Below are 11,249 nucleotides of genomic sequence, written 5' to 3'. Positions count from 1 at the left end.
TAAATATATTTCGGTATGCAAAGAAACCTTTATTCGTTAGCTTTAAGGTTACACAAAGAGACGTATAAAAACGTATAAAAGACGTATAAAGTTGTTCTCTAAAACAGAGTTTTCTCAGTAATCAAATATCGCAGCGAGTGAAATGTTGGTGCATTGGATGTAGCTCAACATTTTTGTGTGTGTTATATACAAATTATTAGAATAAATTTGAAAATCCTTCGTTTAAAGCATTTTTACCCACCATGTTCACAAGATCAAAAACACGTTCCATGAGGTTTTTTTTCAAATGTGCGCTCCGTATAAATCCACACCGAGCGATTGTTTTCTTCTTTTTCGTGTTGTATTACAAATCGATCAAAGAAATAATGTTGCCATGGGGAAGAACCAAATACAGTACCGATTAAATTTTAAAAACCCGTTTTGGGGGAAAATTTTGGAGAATTTGCTTGAGAAAAAGCTGGTTTGTGAAATTATCGATATCTTGATTACGAGACGTTAATTTAGACATCTGAATACCTACATTATTTCTCAACATTCTGCCAATTGCTATTCCATTTGATTTTCACTCCAAATTGAAGCTAGATTTGCAAAAAACGGGGTTTTCCTCCATCAGTTCGTTCAAAATTTCAGCGCCGACATGCGTGTTTATTCTAAGAGCCATAATGCGGACGCGATTGTAATCATGTAAATTATTGCATCCAATTATAGTTATCATCCGCTTTGAGAACAGTCAATTGCGTAAGCTGATATATGGCTGAGTGGATAGAGCGTTGGACTGGGAATCTAGTATGAACTATTTTTGTGGGTTCGAGTCTCCGTGTGGCTGAATTTTCTTTCTTTTTTCTCTTTTCTCATTTTTACTTCCTTTCTTTCCTCTTTTCTTTCTCCTTCCTTTTTTCATTTCTTTTTCAATTCTTTCTTTCTTTTCGTTCATTTTCTTTCTCTCTCTTTCTTTCTCTTTTTCACTATTTCTTTATTCTTTCTTGCTCCTTTCTTTTTAGTTTTATTTGATTGATTCGCTGAGTGCAGTGAATCGTGATTGATTGTTTTTCACTTTATATAATTCAGAAATTTGTAGGCCTGCTAAGTCTGTCTTGTTGATTTTCATCCCAAATTCGATTTACAAATAATTCCCTTGCACTGTAATCAGGGGAATAGCAGCATTGATTTCATCAAAGATATCAAGGCTATAAATTCAAAATCAACACATTTTCCAGGGCGTAGCTTGACGAAGTGCCCCCAATCAATTTTAAAATTTATAAAGTCCTTGTGAAAATTGCCGAAAACGGCTTGTGGCCACCCCCCCCGGCATCCGAGCTCCGGGCACGAGCTAAGCCAAGTTTCATAGCCTTTTCATGTCTTGACCGTGGATCGATATTCTATTGTATAAGTAGGCCTACGTCCCGGTACACTTGTTCATTTTCTGCATGGCTGTTTCTGTTATGAACTTACGCCCCTCTGAAATCAAGCGCATGAAAAACTCTCGCTAACCTTAATAAACCGAAAAACTATTTCAAGCAACTCACAACTTTTGCAGATTATGCTCTTTTTAAGAAATGTACCCGTTTTTACTCTGTCCACGGGAGAGGGTTTGGCTAGAATAAGGGTAGTTTTCTGAAACTGAACAACTTGTTTAGGTGTTTGAAAAGATTTGGTCACGCATGCGTACACTATCATATTTGAGTGGTCCCCCGGGATTGCATCGCGTACCCTCCTTGTGCGCCGGATACTTACCAATGCATCAGTAACACGGTTGCAAAGATGTTGGATTCTAAACATGATTGAGCTCATTTCAAGGTCATCAGAGGTCAACCAATTTTTTTTATTCGATAGCTTTTTATTAACCTCAGTGCCTACTTTTTCACGAAAAGATCATTTTGACCAAAATCATGTTAATGTCATTCATGGTCGTTTAAGACCGCTGCATAACTTCTTCTTCTTCTTCTTCCTCTTCTTCTTCTTCTTCTTCTTCTTCTTCTTCTTCTTCTTCTTCTTCTTCTTCTTTCTTTCTTCTTCTTTCTTCTTCTTCTTCTTCTTCTTCTTCTTCTTCTTTTTTTTCTTCTTCTTCTTCTTCTTCTTCTTCTTCTTCTTCTTCTTCTTCTTCTTCTTCTTCTTCTTCTTCTTCTTCTTTTTCTTCTTCTTTTTTTTTATACCAGACTATGAATTGAGACTATCGTCAGCAGTTAGAAGTACGTCAACAATACACGTAGACAAAAGAATGATGACAGTTTACAACACAAAAGAATCTAACATCGATTTTTAAGCTGCTTTTTGGTGTTGCGGTAACCCAAAGATGGCCGACCAAATCCTGACCTTGGCTCGTTGGATTCGTCTATAACAAATGAATCTACAATTCACAAAATTTCGGTCGGCAAAACAAGATGTACACCCCCGAATCATATTTATCTAGCGACACCCCTTTCTGTACAATACCGTCTGGGAGAGGGTCGGAATTCCGTCGCTGTACAGGACATGGATTGCGCTTTAACTCATGCGTATGTTGGACCAGGTAAGACTAGAATCCTTCGGTCGTCTACACTGAGCATGTATTGTGTTATGCTTGCAGTGGCGACTGACAAACTGACCGTTCGTATCGTGGCGGACTCATGAAAATAATCTCGCGCGACTTTTCTTGTGAACCATAGCGCGGCTGACTACGAGTGCCCGTGTTCCGTGCCGTTCTGACAAATATCGCGCTCTGAAGTTCTAAAATAGCGTATTCACTAACAAACTCGTCAATTTAAATACAATTGTGTACGTCTCTCAATGCAACAAAAATCTTTAATTCAGCATTTTCTTCTATACAAGTCCAATTGAAACACTTACTGTATGGGACGTTTCAAGAGCTAAAGTATTTTCATCAGCCAGACCAGGAACTGATCTGCTTGGGTTGCCAGTTGACTTCTTGTTGGTATTGATTGAAGTAACACTGTCATCACCAGAAATCAATACATCATAAAGGTGACTTAATTTGAATGTGCCATCAACTCTGTTCATAGATTGGGTGCCCCGCCTCCGGATCCAAATGGATTCCTTGACCCATCTTGTATACTTTTCAGTTGTTAGAATTGCGCTATCCTCCCAGCCTATAACATGGTTATTTTGAGCTACGTGCTCAGCTAATGTAGAAGTGAGAAATTCTGATTCAGATGCTTTTCTGTTTGCCCTGGTAAATCTGTTTTTCGATGTGGTTAGAACAACAGGCCATCCATACTTCTCCCCTAGACTGTAGACCAAAGTTATGGAAACGTCATGTTGATGACATTTTGGAAGTAATTCAGAAAGGATCGGTAGACAAGCTTACACAGCACCACAACCAAGTAGACCCAACAAATAGTATAAATTCACCCATGAGACAGAGCAAGATAATCAGATTGCATTTCTTGACTCGCTTATTGTGAAAAAAACCAGACGGTTCAATTAAACTTCTTGTTTACCGGAAAAAGACACACACCAACCAGTTTCTTAACTTCCAATCCCATCATCCGCTACAACACAAGCTAGGTGTGATAAGAACTTTACTAGACAGAATGAACATTACAAGGTAGTAACAGAAGAGGGTGACAAAGAGGCTGAAAAACAGACCATCCAAACAGCTCTCCAGAAATGTGGTTACCCTCAGTGGGCCTTTGAAAAAGTGGAAAGTTTCATAAAACAAAAGCAGGAGCAAGTTAAACCAGCTAAAAAGAAAGATGATACAACAGGAATAAAGGACTTGTTGTTATCCCCTATGTTCAAGGTTTGTCAGAAAAAAAAGCACAGCGGATTTCCAAAAAACATACCATTGCCACATCAATGAAGCCCATGACCACGCTGCGTAACATTCTAGTACATCCCAAGGACAAAAGAGAAAAGGATAAAATCACAGACTGTGTAAATGAAATTCCATGCCAAGGTTGTGAAGCTACATATGTTGGAGAAACGGGCAAAACAGGAACATGTGAAATCAGTAGAAAAAACATCGAAAAACAGATTTACCAGGGCAAGAGCAGACCTTAGCTCTTGAAACGTCCCATACAGTAAGTGTTTCAATTGGACTTGTATAGAAGACAATGCTGAATTAATGGAATATTACAGTCCTGATGAACTTAATCAAGAAACAACAAGAATCTTGTTTTAAAGTCCACCACTTTTTTAACACATAGGTTTCTCAGTCGTCAACCCAGACAGGGCAGGAGTAACGTGACCAATCGACCTGCATCAGTCACCTGATGAATTCCCTTGTCGGACGCAACATCGTGATATGAAACCATGTAAGTTCCTTGTTTTATTACGTTATATTAATGGGTTTTGTCATATTTGTCATGCAGAAATCAATCTGTCAGCATTGGAAATGTTCTGTCATCTGCTGTAGACCTACTATTAGGAGTACCACAAGGTTATGTGTTAGGCCCAATATTTTTTCACTAAATATGCGTCACCTGTTATTGAAATTGCTCGTCATCATAACCTAAATGTTGGTACTTATGCAGACGATACACAGCTTTACCTTTCTTTTGATGTAAATAAACCCAATGATGAAGACTTGGCTCGTCAGCGTATTGAAAACTGTATTTCTGATATACGATCATGGATTACAAAAAAATAGTAAAAAGTAAAACTTAATGATGACAAAACTGAATTGTTCATAGTATCTTCGAAAAATTCTCAAAGTAAGATTCAGCGTAAGAGTATTCAAATCGGATCTTCCACAATATTTTCTTCAACCAGTGTGCGAAATTTAGGAATATGTTTTGATTCCACGCTGTCAATGGATACAGGATTTGCCATTTGGTCTAATGCCATTTGGTCTTAATATCCATTTCTTCTACATCCATTTCGTCTAAACCCATTTGGTCTATATCCACTACGTCCACTAATCATTTGGTCCGATAACTATTTGGTACGATAACCATTTAGTCTAATAACCATTTAGTCTAACAACCATTTAGTCTAACAACCATTTAGTATAATACCCATTTCGTCTATAACCAATAGGTCTAATAGCCATTTGGTCTAATACTCATTTGGTCTACAAACCATTTAGTCTTACAAGCATTTAGTTTATTAATAAATAGACGAAATGGTATTAGACTAACTGGTTATTAGACCATATGAGTACTAGACCTAACGGTTATTAGACCAAAGGGGTATTAGACCAAATGGTTATTAAAGAAATATTAGACCAAATGGTTATTAGACTATATGGTTAGTATACATACCGGTTATTAGACCAAACAATATTAGACTAAATGGACATTAGATTATATGATTATTAGACTACGTGGCAATTAGCCTTTCTGGTAATAGACCAATTGAATATAGACTAAACGGGAATTAGAAATGGTATTAGACCAAATGAAAATAGACCAATAAATTTATAAAAGTGTGTCAATCTGCTTATTTTCAAATCCGGAACCTACGTAGTATTAGGAAACTTCTGCCAAAGGATACTGCCGAAATACTTCTTCACGCTTTCATTACCTCACGCTTAGACAACGGAAATGTTCTACTAAATGGAATTACTGAACAACAGCTTAGGAAACTTCAACTTGTACAGAAATCTGCCGCACGCGTTTTGACAAATACAAATTGAATTTAAAACTCTTCTTCTCACATGGAAAGGATTTGTTTAAAAACAACATGGCGCCATCTTACATCACTGACCTCCTCGTCCCATACACACCTGCACGTGCTCTAAGGTCATCAAACAAATGTTTATTAAAAATTCCACGATATAATTATTCTCCGGGAGGCCGTGCTTTTTCTACTGTTGCACCAAAACTTTGGAACTCGCTTCTCTATAATCTTAGACGATCAATTTCTGTTGATCAGGTCAAATCTGGACTCCAAACTTTGTTATTCAATAATGCGTATGTCAAGTAATGTTTGATTTGTCATGCTTCTATACTGCTCTGTATTTTGTTTAACTTGTACATGTATCATAAGGATTCTTTTGGTTCATGTTGATCATATTTTGTTTGAAATTGTACAGAGTTAACAATTTGGACAGTTGATTTGTTTTATTCTGCAATACTTTTTGTTAACTCTGTTGTATTCTTGCTTGTACCTGTTTTTTGAGTCTTGGATTAGATTTAATTTTCTAGATAAATGCCCGGTTTTAAATGGTGCATTATAAATGCTTATTTATTATTATATTAAATATACCAGGCCAACAGGAAACAAGCTTGATTTAAAAACAAATAATTGTTTTTCAACCTTATAATACCAAAATACCACTATGAAAAAGTAAACAAACGAGCCATGTTGATTCTTAACAATTGTTATGAATACACTTTTATTTTCTTTGTTCACAATCTTAAATGATCGTTTTTACTATACTAGCAACTGTCTACATAATTTGTGCAAATTTTAATAACGACATTTTGTGCAAAAGTTCTGCACTATGACAACAAACGATAATATTGTGACAAAAATCGGTTCGCAATATATAGTTCAATGGGTGGTGTGGTATTTACCGATTCTAAAGTACCCCAAAACAAATCTGGGTTTCCAACCGTGCTGCACTTAAGATCAAGTAAAACTGGTTCCATTTTCAAAAATCGCGTTCCTAGCGATTGAGTAAACGTTGTCAACCAGCTTATTTTGATTAATTTGGGTATGCTGAACTTGAATCTGCTGTCTACCAAGCTTTTTGAGACCGTGACCCTCAAAAGTCCGCATAGAATCGTACGGTGGGCAAAAATTAATTTTATTCCAATAACACTTTCAAACATGTCAAATTATGCATCTGGCCCCACGTATCCTAGAAATGCAATGTTTGTACGTGTACGACCTATCGTTAAGGTCGATTTGCTTCTTGTGTATGGGTCAAAAGTCAAAGTTACTCCAATTTTCGTAGAATTTGAGGTAAATTGTTCGTCTAGCTTGGAGGTTTCAGAAAAAGAATAGTTTGCACTATCTGCGATGTCTAGTTAGCATGTTATACAACAAAGAGTCAAACGATATGTAGGAATCCATATGATTCAATGGTATTTGTATTTATTTATCATCTATCTTCTGAACTTGACATCGCAGATAGTACAAACTATTCCTGAATCTATTAAAGTTGAGGTACAGTTTCATCCATTTTTACGAAAATCGCAGCAACTTTAATTATTCACCCCTGCAAATTGACCGTGGACCCGTTGCGTATCATAACTTCGTAACTATGTATCCTACGCGCAAATATGTTACATTTTCGTGATCCTTAGACCCAGACGAACAATTTGACACGTTTGTGTGAATTTGGAGCATGTTTAATTTTTGCCCCCGTATGATCATGTAGGGGGGTTGGGGGTCTTTTTAGGGTCAGGGGTTCGAATATAGCTTGGCAGACACAATTTCTGAATTCAGCATACCCGAATTAACCCGAATTTGGTTTTACAATTTGCCAACTTTTACGCGAACTTACCGCTTGGTGCTTCAATAAGCACATATTTCCAAAAGAACCAGTCTATACATAGCCATAAGGGTCAATAATCCGAAAATGATCTAAGTTTAATAGTGTTGAGTGCATTTGAGGTTAGTATTAGGTCATATAGGGTAAGGGCTGCAGGTTATAATTAGGGTTAGTGTTAACTTGTTGCGGCATGCTTCGCGTCTCCTATAGTACTTTTACTCGCTATGATAGTATAGGTCTAGTGAATATCTCTGTACAACTTGATATTCAGGGAGGTTGTTTGTTTTTTTTCAATTAACCTGCTTTTTTTTAACATGGTATCCGCAGGGTGCTTCAAATGAGCTTATTTTGCAAAAGTTATGAAAATAGTAAATAAGATTCATTAAAAGCTATACCAGGCTAGATTATTCTGCAATATTAATAGATTTTAGTAGTGCTGTTAAAGTATTTAAATGAATTTGTTAGGGCTTTGGTATGAACGTTTCGACAGTATTTTTGTGGGACATGAGACCATATCAAACATATCGAATTGAATTCTGAATACATCAGAATGTCCTCGATATCAAATAATTTTGATTTTTTTTAATTCGCGATATAATACAATTTTTATGACAACTTATTAAAATTTGATATTTTCTTAATTTTTGATATTTAACAGTCCTCGACGTAAACTTTCTAAATCTAATGATATGTACTTAAAGTACATGAAGCTGGGATGAAAAGCCGCCGATCAATTGAAAACGTTCCTTTTTTTCCCCATAATCTCATAACAAATTGAGAAATGTCAAAATGTTTGAATGATCGTCGGCTTTTCATCCCAGCTTCATGCAATTTAAGTACATGTCATTAGCTTTATTAAGTTAACTTCGAGGACGGTTAAATATCAAAATATCAATTTTAATCATTTGCCATAAAATGTATTTTATCGCGAATTGTCAGAATAAAATTCGATATGTCTGATGTACTGTTTAGACGTTCAAACCCCACCCGATAAGTTGGGTACACATCAATGTGACCCATCCTGAATTGAGTAAGTCAATGAACAAGAACATTGTTGGCCAGAGCGAAATTGTGTGCTTTTTGTGGTAGGGCTGTATTGTTTCAAACACTTTACCCTACCAGTCATGTAAAATTTACGCAATGGTGATTTTTGGCTATTATATATTATTCATTATTATTTCTTTTAATATTTTACTTATTTATAAATTTTCATAACTTTTCACAATAAGTATATGATGTCTCAATCGATAAAGGGTGTGATTTGTTAAATATTTAAAGTGGTGATATCCTGCAATTATGTAAATATTAACCTCACATTTGATAAATTAGTCAGGCCCTATTCATTTTCTTGCAAGCGGAATCCCTCCACAGTTTGCGAGCTTTAGCATTGAATCCGAACGAGGCGAATACGTGTACGCCTTGCAGATAACCCTAACAATTATAGCAATCCACCAGAGTACTTCAACATCTGCAGCTGCTATGAACACCAGGATCCAACAAAGTCAAGAACAGACGAAACCTAAAGAAGAACGATATAAAAAGGTTTTTAGACCTCAGTGTTAGTTCAGCGGTAAGTTCGCGTAAAAGTTGGCAACCAAATTCGGGTTAATTCGGGTATGCTGAATTCAGAAATTGTGTCTGCCAAGCTATATTCGAACCCCTGACCCTAAAAAGACCCCCAACCCCCCTACATGATCATACGGGGCAAAAATTAAACATGCTCCAAATTCACACAAACGTGTCAAATTGTTCGTCTGGGTCTAAGGATCACGAAAATGTAACATATTTGCGCGTAGGATACATAGTTACGAAGTTATGATACGCAACGGGTCCACGGTCAATTTGCAGGGGTGAATAATTAAAGTTGCTGCGATTTTCGTAAAAATGGATGAAACTGTACCTCAACTTTAATAGATTCAGGAATAGTTTGTACTATCTGCGATGTCAAGTTCAGAAGATAGATGATAAATAAATACAAATACCATTGAATCATATGGATTCCTACATATCGTTTGACTCTTTGTTGTATAACATGCTAACTAGACATCGCAGATAGTGCAAACTATTCTTTTTTGAAACCTCCAAGCTAGACGAACAATTTACCTCAAATTCTACGAAAATTGGAGTAACTTTGACTTTTGACCCATACACAAGAAGCAAATCGACCTTAACGATAGGTCGTACACGTACAAACATTGCATTTCTAGGATACGTGGGGCCAGATGCATAATTTGACATGTTTGAAAGTGTTATTGGAATAAAATTAATTTTTGCCCACCGTACGATTCTATGCGGACTTTTGAGGGTCACGGTCTCAAAAAGCTTGGTAGACAGCAGATTCAAGTTCAGCATACCCAAATTAATCAAAATAAGCTGGTTGACAACGTTTACTCAATCGCTAGGAACGCGATTTTTTGAAAATGGAACCAGTTTTACTTGATCTTAAGTGCAGCACGGTTGGAAACCCAGATTTGTTTTTTGGGGTACTTTAGAATCGGTAAATACCACACCACCCATTGAACTATATATTGCGAACCGATTTTTGTCACAATATTATCGTTTGTTGTCATAGTGCAGAACTTTTGCACAAAATGTCGTTATTAAAATTTGCACAAATTATGTAGACAGTTGCTAGTATAGTAAAAACGATCATTTAAGATTGTGAACAAAGAAAATAAAAGTGTATTCATAACAATTGTTAAGAATCAACATGGCTCGTTTGTTTACTTTTTCATAGTGGTATTTTGGTATTATAAGGTTGAAAAACAATTATTTGTTTTTAAATCAAGCTTGTTTCCTGTTGGCCTGGTATATTTAATATAATAATAAATAAGCATTTATAATGCACCATTTAAAACCGGGCATTTATCTAGAAAATTAAATCTAATCCAAGACTCAAAAAACAGGTACAAGCAAGAATACAACAGAGTTAACAAAAAGTATTGCAGAATAAAACAAATCAACTGTCCAAATTGTTAACTCTGTACAATTTCAAACAAAATATGATCAACATGAACCAAAAGAATCCTTATGATACATGTACAAGTTAAACAAAATACAGAGCAGTATAGAAGCATGACAAATCAAACATTACTTGACATACGCATTATTGAATAACAAAGTTTGGAGTCCAGATTTGACCTGATCAACAGAAATTGATCGTCTAAGATTATAGAGAAGCGAGTTCCAAAGTTTTGGTGCAACAGTAGAAAAAGCACGGCCTCCCGGAGAATAATTATATCGTGGAATTTTTAATAAACATTTGTTTGATGACCTTAGAGCACGTGCAGGTGTGTATGGGACGAGGAGGTCAGTGATGTAAGATGGCGCCATGTTGTTTTTAAACAAATCCTTTCCATGTGAGAAGAAGAGTTTTAAATTCAATTTGTATTTGTCAAAACGCGTGCGGCAGATTTCTGTACAAGTTGAAGTTTCCTAAGCTGTTGTTCAGTAATTCCATTTAGTAGAACATTTCCGTTGTCTAAGCGTGAGGTAATGAAAGCGTGAAGAAGTATTTCGGCAGTATCCTTTGGCAGAAGTTTCCTAATACTACGTAGGTTCCGGATTTGAAAATAAGCAGATTGACACACTTTTTATAAATCCATTGGTCTATTTTCATTTGGTCTAATACCATTTCTAATTCCCGTTTAGTCTATATTCAATTGGTCTATTACCAGAAAGGCTAATTGCCACGTAGTCTAATAATCATATAATCTAATGTCCATTTAGTCTAATATTGTTTGGTCTAATAACCGGTATGTATACTAACCATATAGTCTAATAACCATTTGGTCTAATATTTCTTTAATAACCATTTGGTCTAATACCCTTTGGTCTAATAACCGTTAGGTCTAGTACTCATATGGTC

Source organism: Amphiura filiformis, chromosome 14, assembly GCF_039555335.1.
Source record: "Amphiura filiformis chromosome 14, Afil_fr2py, whole genome shotgun sequence".
Lineage (NCBI taxonomy): Eukaryota > Metazoa > Echinodermata > Ophiuroidea > Amphilepidida > Amphiuridae > Amphiura > Amphiura filiformis.
Note: the sequence above shows the minus strand (reverse complement) of the source record.